General features: G+C 41.4%; 1 long non-coding RNA gene across 1 annotated transcript; it reads right to left on the bottom strand.

The window, feature by feature from the left end:
- Positions 1 to 452: 452 nt before the first annotated feature.
- On the bottom strand, positions 453 to 2,458 carry LOC139837569 (uncharacterized). Its single transcript, XR_011754090.1, has 3 exons — positions 2,344 to 2,458; positions 1,922 to 2,247; positions 453 to 728 (listed from the first exon to the last, which is right to left on the bottom strand). It is a non-coding gene; the product is annotated as an uncharacterized lncRNA (long non-coding RNA).
- Positions 2,459 to 23,229: the final 20,771 nt, after the last annotated feature.

Raw genomic sequence — 23,229 nt, 5'->3', positions numbered from 1 at the left:
TGCGCGGGTTAATTGTCACGGGTGAATACTTAGACGCCAAAGTTTTCGAAAACAAGATTTTCTTTCCAACCATCTTTGCCAAGATCCTTTCCTTTCATAAACACACACTTGGGTAAGTCCAACTCACCCAAGGTTTTCAAAAATTCTTTTCAACAAGGTATTTTTCCAAGGGGGTTCCCAACCTATAGTTTTATGAAGGAACTAAGAGTCACAATAATATGATGCTAGCCATCATACCACTAAGGGGATGATAATTGAGGTGTTAAGAGGATCATACATACTTAGGATAAGCATGTATAGGGACAACATAATTAAGATGATTCAAACAGGGGTCATGATGTTAATCATCATACCACTAAGAAGATGACAACATGGATACTGTCAAGGGGGCATACATGCTTAGGGTAAGCATGCATAACATCAACAAGGGGGTTCACATACTTGGGAGCAAGTATGCAAAGCATCAACAAGGGGTTCAACATACTTTGGGAATAAGTATGCATATAGTAGAGGACCAAAAATCACACATGATACAAGGAACCAAGTATATAATGGAGCAATGAGCACAACAAGAAGGATAAATAGCAAGAGATCAAAAGATGGCTTGCCTTGGCTTATTTGTCCCTGGACTTCTTCAACTCCATCAAATAAGAATTCCAACAATATAAACAAAATCCTCATTCGAACCACTTCTTCTTCTTCTTCTTCTTCTCCGGAATTGTTTGCATCTATCGCCGGAAAATATAAAAATAACACAATCAACACATTGTACCAGCAAAACAACATACAACAAGCAACAATCAATAGAGAACCACTCTACTAAGGGCTAACATACTAAGGTCTTATAGATACTACAAAAACAACTTTAAGAGTTTTGATTTTAGAAAACCCAATTTAATCACCTAAGAAGGGCATAAGAGCCTCACCAATTATCAATTGCCTCTTTGGGTATCACCATGACATAAATTAATTATCCCTTGGTATATAACACCACAAAGAAGACAAGTGCATTGGTTATACATCAAAAGCATTCATATTTTATTTTTAAACATTTTTGGAAAATTAGGAAATCATTTTCCTAGTTTATTTTGCTAATAGACACTATACAAAAATAGGAGCTAAACAATATGCTACACTCTTTTGAAAACTTAAGCAAAATAATAGGTCTAAGGTTAAGTTGCATAGGGTTTGTTTTGCAAGAATAAAACATAGGTTGACTATTTTTAAATAAAAAGAGTTGGTCAAAGATTTTAAATAAACAAAAGTTTTGGTACAACATTTCATGTGACACATATATAACACAAACAGTAACAAATATGCATGAACAGAGACTAAAAATATTTTTCCTAGATGGCCAGTACTAAAACAAGACTAGCACAATTGGATTCACCCAAAAATATTAATTTTACAATTTTAGGAATTAGCTAGAGTCTGCAGCACACATAGAACAAGTTTAATTCACCAAAAATCATACAAAAAATCCTAAAAATACAAGGCCAGTGGCATTGGAAAGGTATTTAAATTTGGAAACTAACGCAATTTGTTTCATTGAATTTGAATCACTAGAACTCGAGATATTATAATATGACGTTTACTGTTAGAATTAAAAGTTTAAGGATTAAGTTAAACAAAAACATGTTGCAGACCAAAACTAACTGGCTCGTGTGGGACAGAACGGGTCAGCCCAACAACGTGTCCGGGTGTGAGGGAAAAAGATCAAAAATCTGACTATGGGTCCCACTTGTTATTCAATTACTTAAAACTGAATGGGTAAGGTGCCCTTGGATTAGATCTAACGGTTGTTATCTACCCAAAAGACTTAAGTTGCTTTAATATCCATGCTCACAGGCTACGTACATGAATCGTCTTCAAACTCCTGCATCTGCTAGCTGAATACTACGACGGGTCCTCGGGAACTCACCTGGGACGTCCGGAGACGACGGAGTCGACGTGGTAGCGACGCGGGGACTCGGTGCAGTACACTTGCTCGCCTCTCAGGTGCTGGCGAGCTCGTGGTCCATGGCGCGGACGGTCAGATAATGGGCAGGGCGGTGCTTGTCGGGCGCATGAGCATGGCGGCTCGGGAGCTCGTCGTCCGCCGGCAGGAGGTGTCGTGGACGTCGAGGAGGGATGGAGAAACGCCGCTTCACGTCCAGCTCGAGCAGGTACTCCTCCACATGCGGCAGCAACATGGTCTGCTATGGCGAGCTGCTTGGATGTAGACGGCAGCGGCGACTCCGAGGCTCCCTGGAGATGGCGGAGAGGCGGGCTATAATCTTGGCACATAGGGGAGATGAACGAGACAGAAAAAGGAGGATAGAGAGGGACGAGGCCGAGCACGACCTTGCGTGTCTCCGCTCGATGGCCCGTAGCAGAGAAGGGCTCCCGCCAGCGAGGGAGCGGTCGAGGCTGCCCAGCTGCGTTCTGGCTGTCTAGGAGGGGCGAAGAGGAGTGCTCTGAGAGCGGTGTGGCGAAATGCAGAGACTTGGGGCGGCTTTTATAGGCTCGGAGCGGCGTACAGTGGACGCGGTGCAGGGCGACGGTGCGTCGGTCCATGGGCTCGCCATTGGGCAGCGGGGGCGGTGGTGAGCGGCTCCGCGCGCCCAGGTGTTTTGGGGGCGAGGTGCTGCGCCGGAAAACGGCTGCAGAGAGGTGGGGTCGGAGTGCAGCGGGAACGCCCGACGAAATGCCGCGCATAGGCTGATGTCATGGGTGTTGTTGTTGATGACGCATGCGTGCTGGCGTCAGCGAGGTGGGGGTGCTGCGAGCATCTACGAGGATGGGCGTGTCATGGAAAGGTCGCTGGGGCTCGGTTCTTGCTCGCGCTCTAGGACATGGCCATGGCGTTCTGGTCGGGTTGGGCATGATCTGGTGGCCTAGGGCGTCGTGGGTGTGCGTTTGCATGGCCTGGGGTGTGTGTGGTGCGTGTTCTGGCCAATCATTAGGATGGGCACAAGTCTTGATCAAAACTTGGCCACGGCCATCTCTTCCTCTTTTTTTTTTTTTTTTTGCCGAAAAACATCGTGGCTCGATCAGTTGATCAGATTAGAAACAAACGTGAGAGGTAGATGGCTGGTAGGAAGACAGAGGTTGGCAAGCATGGTTGTTTTGGGAAAAAGAAGAAAACTGATTTGGTCAAAATTGTCCCAAATTTGGTGTGAAAAGGATTGTACAGTTTTTACATAAGAGTGTATTTTTTTTTCTTAGTGTAAAAGCGATGAAAAGGGTAGGTTGAACTACTTCACAAGCTTCTGTAAATTTTATGAAAAGGTTTGGTCCCTACTTTTTTTCGAATTTCAAATATAGTAAAAAAAAGATATGTTGCAGATTTGAAGAATTTGAAAATAACCAAGATGGCTTTCGGACTAGTTAATGCCCCTTCCCCAAATATGGGCTTTGCATAGTTTTACCAAAATTTAAAAAAAATAAGATTTGAAAACGGGATTTTAAAACATAATAGTATAGTTTTGCAAATATTATTTTTGGAAAAACTAATGAGTCGTTATTCCTCACAACCTTTTCTTGGCATCATAAACTAAAAACGATTTTTGTAAATAAGTTCGATTACCAAGGAGGGAGATAGTTTTAAGTGACTATGTGAGGAGGGAAACAAAATAGGAATAAAGTTGAGAGAATAAGTGAACAAATATTATTTTCAAACTTCTTTTTTTATAAAACAAAACAAAAGAGAAAGGATTTTATAGGTCATAGGGTTTTGTTTGGAAAAAAAATGAGGAGGATTTCAAAATAGAGTTAGTAGTGGGAACCTAGATATGAAAAGTTTTCTTTAAAGAGAACACAAGATAATGGTGATCTGGTTAGTGACATTATGCTAAGGTAGGTGTTGGTCAGGATACAAGTCCGTAGAGCTATGGTCTTACAACTCCAGAGTAGAACTAGAAGATGTGAGTCGAGGACTCGAGGTACTTATGGGAAGACACCAAGCAAAAGAGTCATAGGGTTACAAAACTGTTTTATTAAAAGAGGTGTTGTTCTCTGAGGTAGCACAAGACAATTTTCAACAAGCATAACAATACAATTCAGCCACCAGCAGATCAAAGCAATTCATTATAACAAACAGATCAAGGCAATTCATCTTAAATAGTCTATAGAAAAAGTTTTTGTTCCCCCTAATTTTTGCACTAAGGACAATAAAGCATGGTTGCAAAAGTTGGGGTATTACAGATCTTCCACCCTTAAAATAATCTCGTCCCGAGATTACTATACGTAGGACTAGAGGGGTTGTAAAGTTTAACTAAAGTTAGACTCCATTCTTCCGTAGATCTGCCATTTATGAGAAGGTCGTTGCTTCATCTTCTGGGAGACATGATGGATTCCTGCCGATGGTGAGCTTCGTGAAGAGGTTGACTACTCTATGTAGGTGTTAGATATGTAGCTTCTAAGCGATCCTAGCGGGGGTTGAAGATTCTGGGAGAGTTAGTGCACTCCAGCGGTGCTTTAGCAGGGTTGAAAACCTTTTAGAGTTAACTTTAAATTTTAGTTGAAGACGAAGTCTTCCACCCTTAAAGTTGTTCATAGAGGGGGGTTTAAAAACTGTAAGCTTCGGCCACGGTCTTGTCGGTGCTTTCGAAGAAGTGATCTTTCTCTCGTATTGAATTGAAGCATCTTCAGAGAGCGAGGTGCAGTCCACAGCTTCAAGGGGAGTTTGTGCATCCCAAGTTCCCATCGGTGTTTTAGAAATGTTTAAAATTTTAGGGTCAGCTCCAAGTTTTAGTGGAAGACGAAGTCTTCCACCCTTAAGATTTTTCATCGGGCTTTTGGAAAAACTCAGAGCTTCTGCCTTATAGTCATGTCTGGGCTTCTAAAGAAGTCGTTAATCTTCCGTAATCAGTTGAAGAGTCTTCAGGAGGCGATGCGTAGTCCACGACTTCAAGAGGCACTCACGGTGTTTACTAAACCTTATAACGCGCGGTAAGTTCGTAAGTCGATGAAGCGCCTGGTTGTTGTCCATATGAAGCAGCAACAAAAGTCATCGAAGACAATCTTCAGCTTGAGGGTCGGCGCTGACTTATACCAGCTAAGAAGTGAGCGGGTAAAATATACCTAATCTTGAGGTATCTTCAGGAGTCTTCCACTTGATGAGGACTAGATGAACCATGTAACGTAGCTTGGCTTTGACACTATTGTTCGCTTAGCTTGTTAGACGGTGGGTTAGAGGGTAGTTTCCAAAAAGATATCCTCGAGGTTAGCACGATTATACTCCAAGGATAGACTAAGTTAGTATGTCTTTACGCAGAGGTTCAGTCAATCTTGAACGTATGGGCTTCTTCTTTTGGCTGATCTTGAAAGTAGTTAGCGTAGATCGGGGTAGGGGTAGTTTCTCTGACTATTGAAAAACAACTGCTAACGGGCTTAGAGTTAGAGTCTTTCGTTAACCTACCCAATCATCTAGCAGTTAGCATTTTATCGGCGAGGTAGATGAGGGTGTAAACATATTAGAGAGGTTTTCTAAGATAGGTTATCACACCAAGAGTGTTTTTCAGACCGAAAGGCCAAGAAAATTATACACACAACAAACAGATCAAAACACTCCAGGCAGCACACTCAGGTACTACAAGCAATCATCACACCAAACAAGGCACTCTAAGCATCTAGGGATGCCTAATACGTGGGGGTAGCTCAATCAAAACGATTGAGTTTGTCCTATCCATCCTATAGGTTTGGGGTTGGTCACATATGTCGGCGTCTTCATTATGTGGACATTGGCTTCAACTTGGATCCTCGTAGTAGTTGGTGGTGACGCAGGCCTGATGTTGACTCGTCGATGTTAAGGCTGAGGTGAAAACTGCGTAGATCTTCTAGTCTCAACATCCCGGGGGCGTGAGGTCTTCAGAGGGGTAGCTGTTGAGGTTCTTCCAAAGTTGACAACTTCTGGTGGCTGGCCTAAAAATTACTAGTCAAAGAACTGAGAACCTGATCCCTGACGACTGCAAAAAAGGTGCAAGTCCACGAAGGAACAAGGTCAGCTCCTTGACAGACTTTGGTGACAACCAAAGACATGATATTATCATTCTTATAAGCATACAGATGAGTTGGCATCCAATCTTCAATAGCTGTTGTTGGAGATTCATGAGTCTTCCCGAGGGATTGATCCATCTTTGGGTTCGAGTCTCCGAACTGAGTTGGGGACATCGTCCAATATGTAGGTTTGAAGTGGATGAGACAATAGAGTAAGAATTTTTAAACATTCTTATAAAGTGGAGAGATAAGAATCTAGGAGTTTTTAAGAAATAAGAGGAGTAGAAGATATGCTTCCGACTAAAGAAAGAATTTGTTTCGTAAATAGTTTTGTCCAAGTAATTGTTTCCTAACTAACTAACTAAGGTCTCCTACATTCAGGATAGCTCTGATACCAGCTCTGTGGGGACCCCGGACTAGCTGTCTGAAATACCCTGTTATGTATACAGTTCACGTTCCCATGATCAGTGTGCCGTGAACACATAACCGAACTGATATCAAATTACATCATCCTTTACAAAACGGAATAAGAAAAATTACAAATAGGTCACATGACCCATCTTTACAAGATAGCCTCGAAGGGCCTAATCAAATCATCAGAGTAGCAGAATCACTTCAACCGCGTAGAGCCCAAGTCATCTGCCTTAACCCTACAGGCAACTGACTGGAAAGACGTTCCTAGCTCGCATAGACGTCGTCAACTCCTTCTTCATCTGTCATAGTCCTCCAGATCTGGCCAAGTAAATAGCCAGGGACAAAGCCGTGAGTACATTTGAATTGTACTCGCAAACCATCAAGAAGGTGATAACAATTCTAACTAAAGAAGACAAGAGAGGAAGAATAGTTTCTCTTGTGGATATAGCATGTAGAAGAGAAGTAGTTTCTCTTGTGGATAGAGCATCCCAACATCGCAGTTGAAGGGGACACTAAGAGGGTTCTATGACATTTCTATATCTTTCTTAAAGAAGATACTTCCAAAAGAGTTCTACAACATAAAACACTAGGATGGGGTAACCCAATTTTATTTATCCTTCCCGACCATCTCCATATGGTCGACACACCCTTTCCCGTACCCTTCCAATACTTCAAAACAAGTTCTTTCCTTTCCTTTGTCAAACAATTTTGTAAAACAAAAATCATCAGGCTAAGCAACAGCCATTCCAACCGTCCATGACCGCGGACACGGCTATTCGAATAGATTTGACTCTGCAGAGTTTGCACACTTTCCCCACAAGATCCGCGAGTTCATCATGTGGGCATCATCCCCGCATATCAACTATGCCATGACAAAAACTCGGACATAGCCTTTCGCCTATTCATCTTAGCACGGGATCCTACCCTATGGAGTATGTACCTCCCCGGCACCGTGGCAGCTCACCTCACTTTGAGCGTGGCTCCACCGCCAAGCCAGGAGACCCATAGTGTCTTCCGGACGGGTCAGCCCCGAAGGCCTCCCGTTATACTATTGTCTCCACCAACGACAATCCGGATTCAGGGGTAACCTTACCCTTATATAGTTGTGCGGTGTCCCATGTTAAGAAGAACAAACTACGAGCTAAGCCCCGTCCCACTCCAGGGTAATGTGGTTGCGCGGGTTAATTATCACAGGTGAATACTTAGACGCCAAAGTTTTCGAAAACAAGATTTTCTTTCCAACCATCTTTGCCAAGATCCTTTCCTTTCATAAACACACACTTGGGTAAGTCCAACTCACCCAAGGTTTTCAAAAATTCTTTTCAACAAGGTATTTTTCCAAGGGGGTTCCCAACCTATAGTTTTATGAAGGAACTAAGAGTCACAATAACATGATGCTAGCCATCATACCACTAAGGGGATGATAATTGAGGTGTTAAGAGGATCATACATACTTAGGATAAGCATGTATAGGGACAACATAATTAAGATGATTCAAACAGGGGTCATGATGTTAATCATCATACCACTAAGAAGATGACAACATGGATATTGTCAAGGGGGCATACATGCTTAGGGTAAGCATGCATAACATCAACAAGGGGGTTCACATACTTGGGAGCAAGTATGCAAAGCATCAACAAGGGGTTCAACATACTTTGGGAATAAGTATGCATATAGTAGAGGACCAAAAATCACACATGATACAAGGAACCAAGTATATAATGGAGCAATGAGCACAACAAGAAGGATAAATAGCAAGAGATCAAAAGATGGCTTGCCTTGGCTTATTTGTCCCTGGACTTCTTCAACTCCATCAAATAAGAATTCCAACAATATAAATAAAATCCTCATTCGAACCACTTCTTCTTCTTCTTCTTCTTCTTCTCCGGAATTGTTTGCATCTATCGCCGGAAAATATAAAAATAACACAATCAACACATTGTACCAGCAAAACAACATACAACAAGCAACAATCAATAGAGAACCACTCTACTAAGGGCTAACATACTAAGGTCTTATAGATACTACAAAAACAACTTTAAGAGTTTTGATTTTAGAAAACCCAATTTAATCACCTAAGAAGGGCATAAGAGCCTCACCAATTATCAATTGCCTCTTTGGGTATCACCATGACATAAATTAATTATCCCTTGGTATATAACACCACAAAGAAGACAAGTGCATTGGTTATACATCAAAAGCATTCATATTTTATTTTTAAACATTTTTGGAAAATTAGGAAATCATTTTCCTAGTTTATTTTGCTAATAGACACTATACAAAAATAGGAGCTAAACAATATGCTACACTCTTTTGAAAACTTAAGCAAAATAATAGGTCTAAGGTTAAGTTGCATAGGGTTTGTTTTGCAAGAATAAAACATAGGTTGACTATTTTTAAATAAAAAGAGTTGGTCAAAGATTTTAAATAAACAAAAGTTTTGGTACAACATTTCATGTGACACATATATAACACAAACAGTAACAAATATGCATGAACAGAGACTAAAAATATTTTTCCTAGATGGCCAGTACTAAAACAAGACTAGCACAATTGGATTCACCCAAAAATATTAATTTTATAATTTTAGGAATTAGCTAGAGTCTGCAGCACACATAGAACAAGTTTAATTCACCAAAAATCATATAAAAAATCCTAAAAATACAAGGCCAGTGGCATTGGAAAGGTATTTAAATTTGGAAACTAACGCAATTTGTTTCATTGAATTTGAATCACTAGAACTCGAGATATTATAATATGACGTTTACTGTTAGAATTAAAAGTTTAAGGATTAAGTTAAACAAAAACATGTTGCAGACCAAAACTAACTGGCTCGTGTGGGACAGAACGGGTCAGCCCAACAACGTGTCCGGGTGTGAGGGAAAAAGATCAAAAATCTGACTATGGGTCCCACTTGTTATTCAATTACTTAAAACTGAATGGGTAAGGTGCCCTTGGATTAGATCTAACGGTTGTTATCTACCCAAAAGACTTAAGTTGCTTTAATATCCATGCTCACAGGCTACGTACATGAATCGTCTTCAAACTCCTGCATCTGCTAGCTGAATACTACGACGGGTCCTCGGGAACTCACCTGGGACGTCCGGAGACGACGGAGTCGACGTGGCAGCGACGCGGGGACTCGGTGCAGTACACTTGCTCGCCTCTCAGGTGCTGGCGAGCTCGTGGTCCATGGCGCGGACGGTCAGATAATGGGCAGGGCGGTGCTTGTCGGGCGCATGAGCATGGCGGCTCGGGAGCTCGTCGTCCGCCGGCAGGAGGTGTCGTGGACGTCGAGGAGGGATGGAGAAACGCCGCTTCACGTCCAGCTCGAGCAGGTACTCCTCCACATGCGGCAGCAACATGGTCTGCTATGGCGAGCTGCTTGGATGTAGACGGCAGCGGCGACTCCGAGGCTCCCTGGAGATGGCGGAGAGGCGGGCTATAATCTTGGCACATAGGGGAGATGAACGAGACAGAAAAAGGAGGATAGAGAGGGACGAGGCCGAGCACGACCTTACGTGTCTCCGCTCGATGGCCCGTAGCAGAGAAGGGCTCCCGCCGGCGAGGGAGCGGTCGAGGCTGCCCAGCTGCGTTCTGGCTGTCTAGGAGGGGCGAAGAGGAGTGCTCTGAGAGCGGTGTGGCGAAATGCAGAGACTTGGGGCGGCTTTTATAGGCTCGGAGCGGCGTACAGTGGACGCGGTGCAGGGCGACGGTGCGTCGGTCCATGGGCTCGCCATTGGGCAGCGGGGGCGGTGGTGAGCGGCTCCGCGCGCCCAGGCGTTTTGGGGGCGAGGTGCTGCGCCGGAAAACGGCTGCAGAGAGGTGGGGTCGGAGTGCAGCGGGAACGCCCGACGAAATGCCGCGCATAGGCTGATGTCATGGGTGTTGTTGTTGATGACGCATGCGTGCTGGCGTCAGCGAGGTGGGGGTGCTGCGAGCATCTACGAGGATGGGCGTGTCATGGAAAGGTCGCTGGGGCTCGGTTCTTGCTCGCGCTCTAGGACATGGCCATGGCGTTCTGGTCGGGTTGGGCATGATCTGGTGGCCTAGGGCGTCGTGGGTGTGCGTTTGCATGGCCTGGGGTGTGTGTGGTGCGTGTTCTGGCCAATCATTAGGATGGGCACAAGTCTTGATCAAAACTTGGCCACGGCCATCTCTTCCTCTTTTTTTTTTTTTTTTTGCCGAAAAACATCGTGGCTCGATCAGTTGATCAGATTAGAAACAAACGTGAGAGGTAGATGGCTGGTAGGAAGAGAGAGGTTGGCAAGCATGGTTGTTTTGGGAAAAAGAAGAAAACTGATTTGGTCAAAATTGTCCCAAATTTGGTGTGAAAAGGATTGTACAGTTTTTACATAAGAGTGTTTTTTTTTTCTTAGTGTAAAAGCGATGAAAAGGGTAGGTTGAACTACTTCACAAGCTTCTGTAAATTTTATGAAAAGGTTTGGTCCCTACTTTTTTTCGAATTTCAAATATAGTAAAAAAAAGATATGTTGCAGATTTGAAGAATTTGAAAATAACCAAGATGGCTTTCGGACTAGTTAATGCCCCTTCCCCAAATATGGGCTTTGCATAGTTTTACCAAAATTTAAAAAAATAAGATTTGAAAACGGGATTTTAAAACATAATAGTATAGTTTTGCAAATATTATTTTTGGAAAAACTAATGAGTCGTTATTCCTCACAACCTTTTCTTGGCATCATAAACTAAAAACGATTTTTGTAAATAAGTTCGATTACCAAGGAGGGAGATAGTTTTAAGTGACTATGTGAGGAGGGAAACAAAATAGGAATAAAGTTGAGAGAATAAGTGAACAAATATTATTTTCAAACTTCTTTTTTTTATAAAACAAAACAAAAGAGAAAGGATTTTATAGGTCATAGGGTTTTGTTTGGAAAAAAATGAGGAGGATTTCAAAATAGAGTTAGTAGTGGGAACCTAGGTATGAAAAGTTTTCTTTAAAGAGAACACAAGATAATGGTGATCTGGTTAGTGACATTATGCTAAGGTAGTTGTTGGTCAGGATACAAGTCCGTAGAGCTATGGTCTTACAACTCCAGAGTAGAACTAGAAGATGTGAGTCGAGGACTCGAGGTACTTATGGGAAGACACCAAGCAAAAAAGTCATAGGGTTGCAAAACTGTTTTATTAAAAGAGGTGTTGTTCTCTGAGGTAGCACAAGACAATTTTCAACAAGCATAACAATACAATTCAGCCACCAGCAGATCAAAGCAATTCATTATAACAAACAGATCAAGACAATTCATCTTAAATAGTCTATAGAAAAAGTTTTTGTTCCCCCTAATTTTTGCACTAAGGACAATAAAGCATGGTTGCAAAAGTTGGGGTATTACAGCCCCTCTTTGTCTCCTCTTCGGACTTCTGGAAGGCTCCGTGGATAATAAGACCGTGGGCTTTTGTTTCGTCCAATTCCGAGAATATTTCCTGTGTAGGATTTCTGAAACCAAAAACAGCACAAAACAGGAACTGGCGCTTCGGCATCTTGTTAATAGGTTAGTGCCAGAAAATGCATCAAAATGATATAAAGTGTATATAAAACATGTGAGTATTGTCATAAAACTAGCATGGAACATAAGAAATTATAGATACGTTTGAGACGTATCAGTGGTCACCGCCGCGATGCCATCGACACCTCTCTCTTCTCTCTCGTTGCCAGCACCATCCCCTGCAGCCCCTAACCCTTTCCCCTGCCCCTGTCGCATAGATCTGCAGCGAGGCGACGACGAAGACGATCCGACGACGCCCGTGACGAAAACGCCGCAGAACGAGGCGACGATGACGTGTCCGAGCGCCGCCAGGACGACCACAAGCCGCACGACCACGCCACCCGCACGTCTGCACGCTACCGAGCCGTCGTTGGGCGCTGGTAAGATCGCCGAGCCACCCATTTCTTCTCCTGCACCGGCGAGCGCCGCAGACGTCGAGCACTAGCCGGATCTGGGCCGTCCGATCCAGATCCGACGGGCGCATGGCGCATGCACGGCCACGTCGGCGTGCATGGCCACGTCCGCCTGGCCTGGCCCGCCACGGGCCGCGGGCCCCCGGCCTATTTTATTTTTTCCTTTTTCTCCCGCCAACTGGAGAGCCCCACTGTGCCGGCCCATAACGGCAGCACCAGCACGGCCCAAAGTTTACCTCCCACGCAAAAATCATTTAAAATTTTGAAACAGAAATGTATGTGCGAGCCTTTTTGTAAATAACTTGAGTTTGGTAGATCCGATAGAGATGATTCCAATTGCAGTAGAAGCAGAATGAAAATATCTACCAGACGCCACTGACCTTGTATTTTTATGATTTTTATACGATTTGTAATGATTAAAACATGATCACTGTATTCTGGTTAGTATTTCTAATCCCTAAAATTGGAAAATTAATATTTTTGGATGAATCCAATTGTGTTAATCTTGTTTTGTTACTACACATCTAGGAAAAATACCAATAGTCTCTGTTCATGATATTTTGTCTCTGGTTATGAATGTATGTGTGTCACATGCAATGATAGGTTTAAAATCTATTTGTTTTATTCAAATCCTTGTCACCTTTTTATTTTAAAAATGGCCAACTCCCCTGCATGTTTTCATCTTTTATTTATTTTACCCTTGGTCCTTGAGTTGTATATTGATTGTATGTATCCTTTACTTTTGCGACGCTAGATACGAACGAGGGTGAGGTTGAAGGGGATGACTTTGGAGAAAGATTTGAGGAAGACCAGGGCCAAGCCAACCAAGGCAAGCCATCTTTTGATCTCTGATATGGTGTCACTTTGGATGACATCTTGTTGCTATTCTTAGCATCTTGGTTCTATGTGTGATGATCTCCATATTGTTGTCATCTATGCTTGATTTCAAGCATGCTACCCTTGTGGTTATTTTGTCAAGGTATTGGTAATTAGTTGGGTGTATGGCACCATGGCCATTGCTATCCAACTTGTTTTCTATACTTAACCTGAACATGTTCCACCTCGGGACAAGATTCACACTACACCCCCTTTTTAGAGTAGAGGTATCAATGCCATGAATCTTGGTGTATTCTCAAATTTTGATGAGTATGCCTACTTACCTAAGTAGTGTTGGTATTGGTCAATTCCCATCCCCATATATTGATTTAGTTAGATAGACCACAAATCTGAAAGTATATTCTCTCTTGAGTTGTCTTAATCCAGGCTTACCTTAAGCAAGTATGATCCTCTCCAATACCACTTTTTCATACCCTCAATGGCGTGATGACCCTCATCTCGGCCATGGTGATGTATTAGTTCCACTCATGAAACTATAGGTTGGGAACCCCTCAAGGTTTACCTTGTTGTAAATGTTTATGAAAACCTTGGGCGAGGCAATCTTACCCAAGTGTATGGTTTAAGAAGGAAAAAGGATCTTGTCAAAGATGTGTGAGAAGGATCGTGTGTGTGACTTTGGTTTTTGAGAAAAACGACACATGGTTCTTAGTATTCGCCCGAAACAACCAAACAACGCAACCACACTATCCAAAGTGGGCACGGCCTTAGTCTGACGTCTGTTGAAATTGGCATGAGCCACCTTCAGAACTCTCTAGGAGGGTCACGATGACCTCTGACGCCGGGTTGCGCTCTGGAGGAGGCAATACACTGTAGTTGCCTATAGCCGGACGATTACTGAGGGTCTTCTGTCATGGCGCCAGAGATACGCTCAAAAGGAGGTATGCTGCTGGGGTGCCAGGAAGGGGTAAACCCGCAGGGAAGGACTCATGTCAAGGGAGACAGGCGAAAGACTATGACTGATTATCCGAGACTCGCATACTTTCGTATGACGATCCGGGGATGATCCCGACGGATTTATCGGTTCTTGTGGGGAAAGTACGCACACTCTGTAGAGTTAAAACTATTCGAATAGCCGCGTCCGCGGTCATGGACGGTTGGAATGGTCGTTGCCAAGCTGTGTCGAGTTTTGTTTTATAACGCGCTTTATAAAGTGAGAAAGTGTTGGATGTACCGGAAGGGTACGAAAAGCTTGTGTCGACCTTATGAGGATGGTCGAGGAAAAGAAAATACTTTTGGGTGACCTTACCTAGTTTTCATGTAGAGGAACTCTTCTTCAATAAAAATATAGAGATGTCATAGTTATCCTTTGAAGTACCTTCTTCAATAAAGATATAGAGATGTTCTAGTACCACCTTAGTGTCCCCATCATTTGAGATGTCGGGATGCTATATCCACAAAAGAAAATGACACTCTCGTGCATGCTATATCCACAAGAGAAACCGTTCTCTCTCCCTTGTCTCAATAGTTAGATCTTGTTAGTATCTTCGTGATGGTTTGCGAGTACAATTCCAAATGTACTCACGGCTTTGTCCCTGGCTATTAACTTGGCCAGACTATGAGGAGGACTATGAAGACGACGGAAGCTACCTAGACGACTATGCGACCTAGGACGATCTCCAAGTCAGTTGCCTGTAGGTCTAAGGCATGACTTGGGCCCGACGTTGTTGACATGTATCCGCTGCTATGTTTGTGTGAACTCGCCTGAAGTGGCATTTATGTAAGACCGGGTCATGTGACCCTATTGTTGTAAGACTTTTTATTTGGTACGTGTAATGGATGTTGTAACTCTGGATATTCAGTTCGGTTATGTGCTCATGGTACACTGATCATGGGATCGCGAGTTGGATGCATAACAGGGTATTTCGGATAGCTAGTCCGGGGTCCCCACAGGTGGCGGCGGAGATACAGAAATTTTCGTGGATGGAGGCTTGTTTTTTTAGGGTTTTTGCGTCAGGAGGCATTTATAGGCAGAAGGGCGAGGTCAGTGGAGGCCAGGGGCCCCATACCACCCCTAGGCACGGCCAGGGCCTGGGCCGCACCTAGGCCTGATCTGGCCGCCCTGTGGCGCCTCTTCGTCCCCCCTCTGGACTTCGTCTTTGCTACGGAAAATAAGATCTTCGGCTTTTATTTCGTCCAATTCCGAGAATATTTCCTGTAGAACTTTTCTGAAATACAAAACAACAGAAAACAGGGAACTGGCACGGTGGCATCTTTTCAATAGGTTAGTGCCGGAAAATGTAAAAAGGTGAAACGAAGTGTAAACAAAACATATATAATTTGGTGTAAAACAAGCATGGAGCATGAAAAATTAGAGATACGTTTGCAATGTATCAGCATCCCCAAGCTTAACTCCTGCTCGTCCTCGAGTAGGTAAGTGATAAAAAAATAATTTTTGAGGTCGCATGTAGCCAACACAATCTTGATCAAGTTATTGTAAAAGCATCGTAAGCTGGGATCAAAGTACTCTAAACATAGGTATGATAGGTATAATTCTAACAATAGAACTTAGCAACTATGTTGTAACATGAAAACTAACTCAAATAAAAGGATCATGAATAATTGTGTATTGAAAGCAACTATTTGTTTATTGTATATAAAGAAAACATAGCAAAATGGTACTGAGCATGTCCTTTATGAAGTAGCAAAACATAAATGCTAGGACACCTTTAAAATTCAAAGGGTGACTAGATACAAGTAATTCAAGAACAAGCAGTAGCATAACCATGAATCAATCAATAATAAATTTTGGGACTACGCACATTATACTCAGAATGACAACTATGCTCTCTTAATTGGTGCATAAAGCAAGAAGATCAAGACCCAACATCAAAATAAAAGAAAGGCTCTTTGCAGAGGAAGCAAGATTAACAAGTTTTATATAGCTTCCAAAAAGTATGGTACTCATTAGCTTTGTGCTCTCATTACCCCTATCATAAGCATCTTGAATGGTTAAAGTTAATGTGAGGGAAAATATAATTTGTATGCTTGACAAATAACAAGTTGAATATCTCATGCCCCTTGAATACAAGTACCTAAACCTCATGCTACTCAACTTAGGTCCCAAATAGGTTCTTGTCATTGTAAGTATACATGTATCATTGAGAACGCCAACGGGGTACCTCCTGCCCCATGATATAGAAGAATGTACATCATCCCATACCAAAATGACAAGACAAACAGACAATGAGCATGTCAGCAATCCTTTTATTTACTATGGGTATAGCTTTTTATTGAAGATGTTTCATAGAATGCTCACCATGGTTTGCTGTAAATTTCCACCATGAATGATTCATGGCTTAAGTTGGCCGCCCAGGCGTTTCTCTAAAACATATACAAACTCCATGGACTTACAAGTTTCCATTTTATTTCACACTGCTAGGCATCCATAAACAAAAGAACATGATATCAACTAAATAGGATAAGTGGAATGTTGAAAGCATGGTTGTGCTAACTCCCAACTCAAAATTTGCAAGCATATAATCTTCATAAGATAGTCACAATGGTTCAAGTTTATTAAGTGCAAGAAAGTAAATGTTCCATCAAGTTTGTGGGAGCTTTACTAACTAATTTTCTCATGACAAGATTTAATGTGGAAGATAGATAAAAACATGATGAATATACTTGGAATAGCAATGATGCTAGTAGGTAGATATGGTTGACACAATTGGCAAACTTTGATTTTTTGGTGGTTGGATGCACGAGTAGAGCTCATACTCAGTACATGCGAAGGCTAGCAAAAGACTGGGAGTGACCAACTAAGAGAGAAATAATGGCCATAATCATGCATAGCGACAAAACATTTTTAGTAAGAGCATTAAGTGATATTACAAGTCAAAAACTAAATAATCATATAGGCTTTAGTTGACTGGTTTGTAGTCATAACATGATCTAAACATGTGCCAAGTCAACCCAATAAAGCATCAAAGCAGAATACCACAATATTATGCTTTTTATGATGGAAACAAAACATGATTCTTTCAATTACAAATTATGCACTCTCAGCTATTGGAGACAAATCACGCTACAACAATAACTACTAAGCATCTGATAAGAATAACATCCAACATGACTGCTGGGTTCGTTGCATGGAAAACAAAAATCTACCGTGAACATAAACAAAAACCAAGATCCAATCTAGGAAGAAGCAAGATCTATTCTACCAAGATCGAAGCAATGAGATGTATGTGAGACTAACCCTCGAAGATTCCAAAGACTGCGAGATTAGATCTCGATGTTGATGTAGTCGATCGTCCTGTGCTGCAATCCGGAAGCACTTCCTTACTCGGTCGTGCATACGGTGTCGATGAAGCCCGTCCTCTCCCTGTTCCAGCGGGCAGCGGAGGTCTGGTAGATCCCCTCGGAATCCCAGCAGCACGACGATGTGGTGGTGGTGGTGGAGGAGAAAAACTGCAGGGCTTCTCCAAGCCGGTACAGAGTCGTAGTGGAGGAGAGAGGGGCGGCCAGGTTTAGGGGAACCTTGTGGTGCGCCCCCTGCCCCCTCCCCTCTTTATTTATAGGGGGAGGGTCGGTTTGGGTGGCCCCCACACCCCAAACCCATCTAGGGCCGGCGGCCAAGAAGGGGAGGGGGATTTCTCCCCCCCCCCCCCCAAGTTGATCCCCTAGGGTTTTGGGGAAACCCTAGTGGGCTGGCCGACTCGGGCCTTGAGGGGCATGTTCCCCTGGCCCATTAGGCTAGGGTGCATCCCCTCGGCCCATTCTAGGCCTCCTAGGGTTGTGGGCCCACTGGTTGGACCCCCGGAACCTTCTAGAACCTTCCCGGTCTTCCACCGAAAAAATCTTGAACTTTTCCGAAACCTAGAAATCAACTTCCCTTATATGAATCTCATTCTCCGGACCATTCCGGACCTCCCCGTGATGTCTTGGACCCCATCCGAGACTCCGAACAAACTTCGGTCTCCATCTCATATTCCGAATCTACTTATGCGACATCGAACCTTAAGCGCGTCACCCTACGGTTCGTGAACTATGCGGACATGATCGAGACTCCTCTCCGACCAATAACCAATAGCGGGACCTGGAGATCCATAATGGCTCCCACACATTCAACGATAACTTAGTGATCGATTGAACCATTTACATACGATATCGATTCCCTTTATCACGCGATACTTTACTTGTCCGAGGTTTGATCATCGGTATCTCCATACCTAGTTCAATCTCGTTTCCGACAAGTACTCTTTACTCGTACCGTGGTATGTCATCTCTTGTGACCTAGTCACATGCTTGCAAGATAATTAGACAACATTCCACTGAGAGGGCCCAGAGTATATCTATCCGTCATCGGGATGGACAAATCCCACTGTTGATCCATATGCCTCAACTCACACTTTCCGAATACTCAATCCCATCTTTATAACCACCCATTTACGCAATGGCGTTTGATGTAATCAAAGCATCCTTCCGGTGTAAGTGATTTACATGATCTCATGGTCGAAGGACTAGGTAACTATGTATCGAAAGCTTATAGCAAGTTGAACTTAATGACTAGATCTCATGCTATGCTTACTATGGGTGTGTCCATCACATCATTCACCTAATGATATGATCTTGTTATTAATAACATCCGATGTTCATGATCAGGAAACCATGATCATCTATTAATCAACAAGCTAGTTAAATGAGAGGCTTACTAGGGACTCTGGTTGTTTACACAACACACATGTATTAATGTTTCCGGTTAATACAATTATAGCATGGAGTGTAAACATTTATCATGAAGACTAAGATATAACAATAACTATTTTATTATTTCCTCTCGGGCATATCTCCAACAGTCTCCCACTTGCACTAGAGTCAATAATCTAGTTTACATTTGTAAACATATAACACCTTGGCCTTCTGGTGCTTATCATGTTTTGCTCACGGGGAAGGTTTCAGTCAACGGATCTGACACGCTCAGAAACGTATGTATTTTGCAATTCATTTGTGTCTCAATGCATCACTCATTTTCCAAATGAGTCGGCATTAATCATATATGTTCAATCTTCTGGTGGAACCTTAATTCCGCGGTCTGAAATATGTCACTAATATTGTCACACAAAATGTAGCTTCAAAGTTTTGACACTATCCGAACTACACCAAGTTCTCAAAGAACTCCTCGACTTAAACATGCTTAGTCATTGTCAAAACAATGACATACTCTGCCTTCGTTTGTAGAATCCGTCACAATATTTAGAACTCATCTAAATCTAGCATAGACTTTTTCTAGTTCATTGTGCTACCTTTTAAACAACACTTAGCCTAATTGAGATTGAAATTTTATTTTTATATGTGACCAAAGTAATATCGGTGCAACACATTACAGCGATTTGTTTGTCATTACCCCATACAAAACTATATATGTATCCTTGGTTCTTCTAAAGCACTCAGGATATTCTTACTATTGTTCAATGATCATTACATGAATCATTCTGGTATAGGATCGTAACACTTTAGAGCACAGGACATCTGATTTTGTAAATATTATTCGTGATCTAAAATCACTCATGTGTTTTTTACTCATCAAGTGTCAAATACACTCAAGTATTGTTAAACCTTCACATGGAAAAGAACACATTCTTAATATTTTTATATTGAACTATTTCAATATTCATTCTATGTACTTTAACTTAAACTTATTATGTGTTTCATCTATCTTCATAGATCTTGACACTAAATATGTTTCAGTCCATATCCTTTCATTGAAGTTAATTCTCAGTGAAACCTTTTAATCACATCAAGTATATAATTACATCATTTATAATCAATGATATGTTATCCACATATAATATTATAACTATGTCTCAGCGCTCCCACTTAATTTCTTGCAAATGCAAGCATCTTCATCGTTTCTGATGAAATCAAAACTCTTTGATTATTTCATTCGGTGAAGATTCCAACTCCGTGATACTTACTTCATCCTGTGAAGTTTTTATACCTATCTAGTATTCCATGGACTAGCAAAAACCTCTGGTTTGTATCTAGTATACATCCTTCATACACACTTCTGGTAAGGAATGTATTTCTACCATCCTACTATCATATCTCATAAAAGAAATATGTAGCGATTACTAGAATAATCCACATAGACTATAATCATCGCTACGGAAGATCTAATCTTATCTAGTCAACGCTTTGAACTTTGTCGTAAACTACTTTTTGACAAGTCAAGCATCTTCAAGGATATTCCATCCAAGTCCATAAATTTTATAGATTCATTTACTTTCAAAAAGTATTCAACTATCTTGGATTTCATGGCGCATAGCCATTTAACGGAGTCAGTGCCCATCATAACTTGTTTGTATGTAGTTGGTTTATCATTGTTCAAAATCAATCCTTTGTCCACAAATCATTTATTTGATCACAAAGTAAACCACATATAAAAGTTTCAATAGGTACTTTGATCTCCATGACTATAACACTTTGTATACATGGGAGCCATGATCGTCGTGGCCGCTTTCGGAACCATTTCTGATGCTGCGCTACTTTGATCATCATGCTCAGGTTCATGAACCTTATCAAGATCCATTGTCCTCCCACTCAAATACTTCGCTAGAAAACAATTTCTTGGAAATAAGCAAGTAACATTAACAAACACTTTTGTCTTTGACTTCATAGTGGAAAGAATTCCCAATTTGTTCTTTTAGACAACAACAAAGACATTCATCCGGTTTTGGTTGTAAACTCATTTACTTATGCTACGCATACCAAAATTTAAGAAAAGACTATTAGGGTTTATACCCATGCCATAACTCGTATGGTGTCATTTCAACGGATTATGATGATGCTCTATTCAGTGTAAAAGCAGTAGTATCTAAAGCATAATCCACAAAAATATAATAGCATCATTTTATTTTATCTCATCGTTAATCTAACAAGGTTTGGATACGTCTCTCGGATACTCCATCATCACTATGATACTCCAAGAAACGTGAGTTGTAGAACAATTTCATAACTCTATTAGATGTTCGCTAAAACTCGTAGTTCAAATATTTTCACCATGACCCAATCATAGATATTTGACTTTTCTATTACGATGATTTCCACGTCATGCTGAAATTTATTTGAATATATTCAAATGTTTCAAAATTCTTCCTTATCGAATAAATATATCCACATATATATACTTAATTCATTGTTGGAAGTTTTCATGAAGTAGAAGAATCCCCCGCACACAACTATGCCCAGTGAACCACATACATCATCATGTATGTTTCCACTAAGTTAGTTGCCCGTTCAACTCTTGGCCTATGAACGATATTTCATTCATTCTCTTTATAGGAGATTTGCAAGCGCCAAACGATTCAAAAATAAAATGACTCCAAAAATCCATTTGCATGGAGTTCCTTCATGCGTTCCTTTCTAATATGACCTAAATGGCAGTTCCACTAATAAGTGGAATTCACATCACTTGCCTTATGGCATTTTAGCGTCAGTGTTATGCATGTGTGCTTCACCATAAAGATTTATAATAAGTTATCCATCGTACTTGGAATACTGTCATAATTTGAACAACTCATTATTTTCATTTGACCAGAACAAAATAACAATTATGAAGTTCTTTATTATAAATCTGAAGGGCTAGGTAGAATGCCAACGACAAACACAATAACACTTTATTTTGTTCCAGACGTGCATTCCTACCATATTCCTTATCAGTCATTTAGGCCATTGTATTCTTGTATTGTGTTGTTGTGTATGACACCTCATACCAACCAATATGGTATAAATTCCCAAGAATTTCATTGTGTGACCAAACAAGGAATACATTCATAACATGTATATCATCTATATACACCTGCGTTAGACTTTCTAGTCTTTTCTTTCTTTCTGCCAAAATCTTTTGTAGTTTCTCTTTTAGCTTTCCTCATTCTCAGAAAAAACTTCACCTTCAATAACTTCTAGGTCCATTGGTCAAATACTAATAACCTTGAGGTTCTTACTTTGAAGTTGATCATCACATGACAAGTGTTCTAGATTTCACTATTAGTAACCTTTTAATGTGATGAACAATTTCACTCATAGTTTTTATCCATCAAATCATGACGACTTTCCGAGACCATGCCTGTACATGCTAGGCTCGTAAAGTTTAACCTTAGTACTCATATGTGCAAATCTGGCTTACACCTGTTGTATGCACAAGTAGAATCTATAACACCTGATCATCACGTGATGCTTCGAAACGACGAGTCTTAGCAACAGTGCATACTAAGGACGATCACTTCATGGATATGCGAATATCATTAGTGCCCAACTAGTTGGAGGATTGGGACGCCTGGCGTCTTCAACCTCCGTACATTCCCATAAAACTTATGAGTTTATGCAGTCTCACTAGATTATATTCTATCATCTCACAATAAGGTCTTAGATACCACATATATCTTATACCTTGCTTATTTTTGAAAACAAAATTTCCAGCTCCTTACTTTTCAAAAGGATTTGAACTTCAAGTTTCACGGAGACAAGATGATTTTAGGTACTAATTGAAACCATTGCTCTTTGAATCAGCAATGTGAGGTTTACTAAAAGTTTGCAATAGGACTTAATCATTTCTTGATTCTTTAACAATACGGTACCAGTCCATAAATTTTCTTGTCAGACTTACCAGTATTTCTATCTCAATTACAAGACTAGCGCATGGTAGATAACGGATGCCAATTCTAAAATTTTAATTCAAAATACTATTCAGACTATGTTCATGACAATTAGTTCATGTTTTAATCTAATTACTAATAAACTCCCACTTAATACAACATCCCTCATAGTTGTTTAGTGGCACACGATCCATATCCACTACACCAAAACCGATCATCACGTGAGATGATGTAGCTTCAATGGTGAACATCAACATGTTGATCATATCATCCATATGACTCGTGTTCAACATTTCGGTTTCCTGTGTTCCGAGGCCATGTCTGTACATGCTAGGCTCGTCAAGAAAACCCAAGTATTTCCGCGTGTGCAACATGGCTTACACCCGTTGTATGTGAATGTAGAATCTATCACATCCGATCATC

Source organism: Lolium perenne, chromosome 3 (genome assembly GCF_019359855.2).
Source record: "Lolium perenne isolate Kyuss_39 chromosome 3, Kyuss_2.0, whole genome shotgun sequence".
Classification (NCBI taxonomy): domain Eukaryota; kingdom Viridiplantae; phylum Streptophyta; class Magnoliopsida; order Poales; family Poaceae; genus Lolium; species Lolium perenne.
The sequence above is the reverse complement of the archived record's forward strand: the minus strand, read 5'-3'. Positions and strand labels throughout refer to the sequence as shown.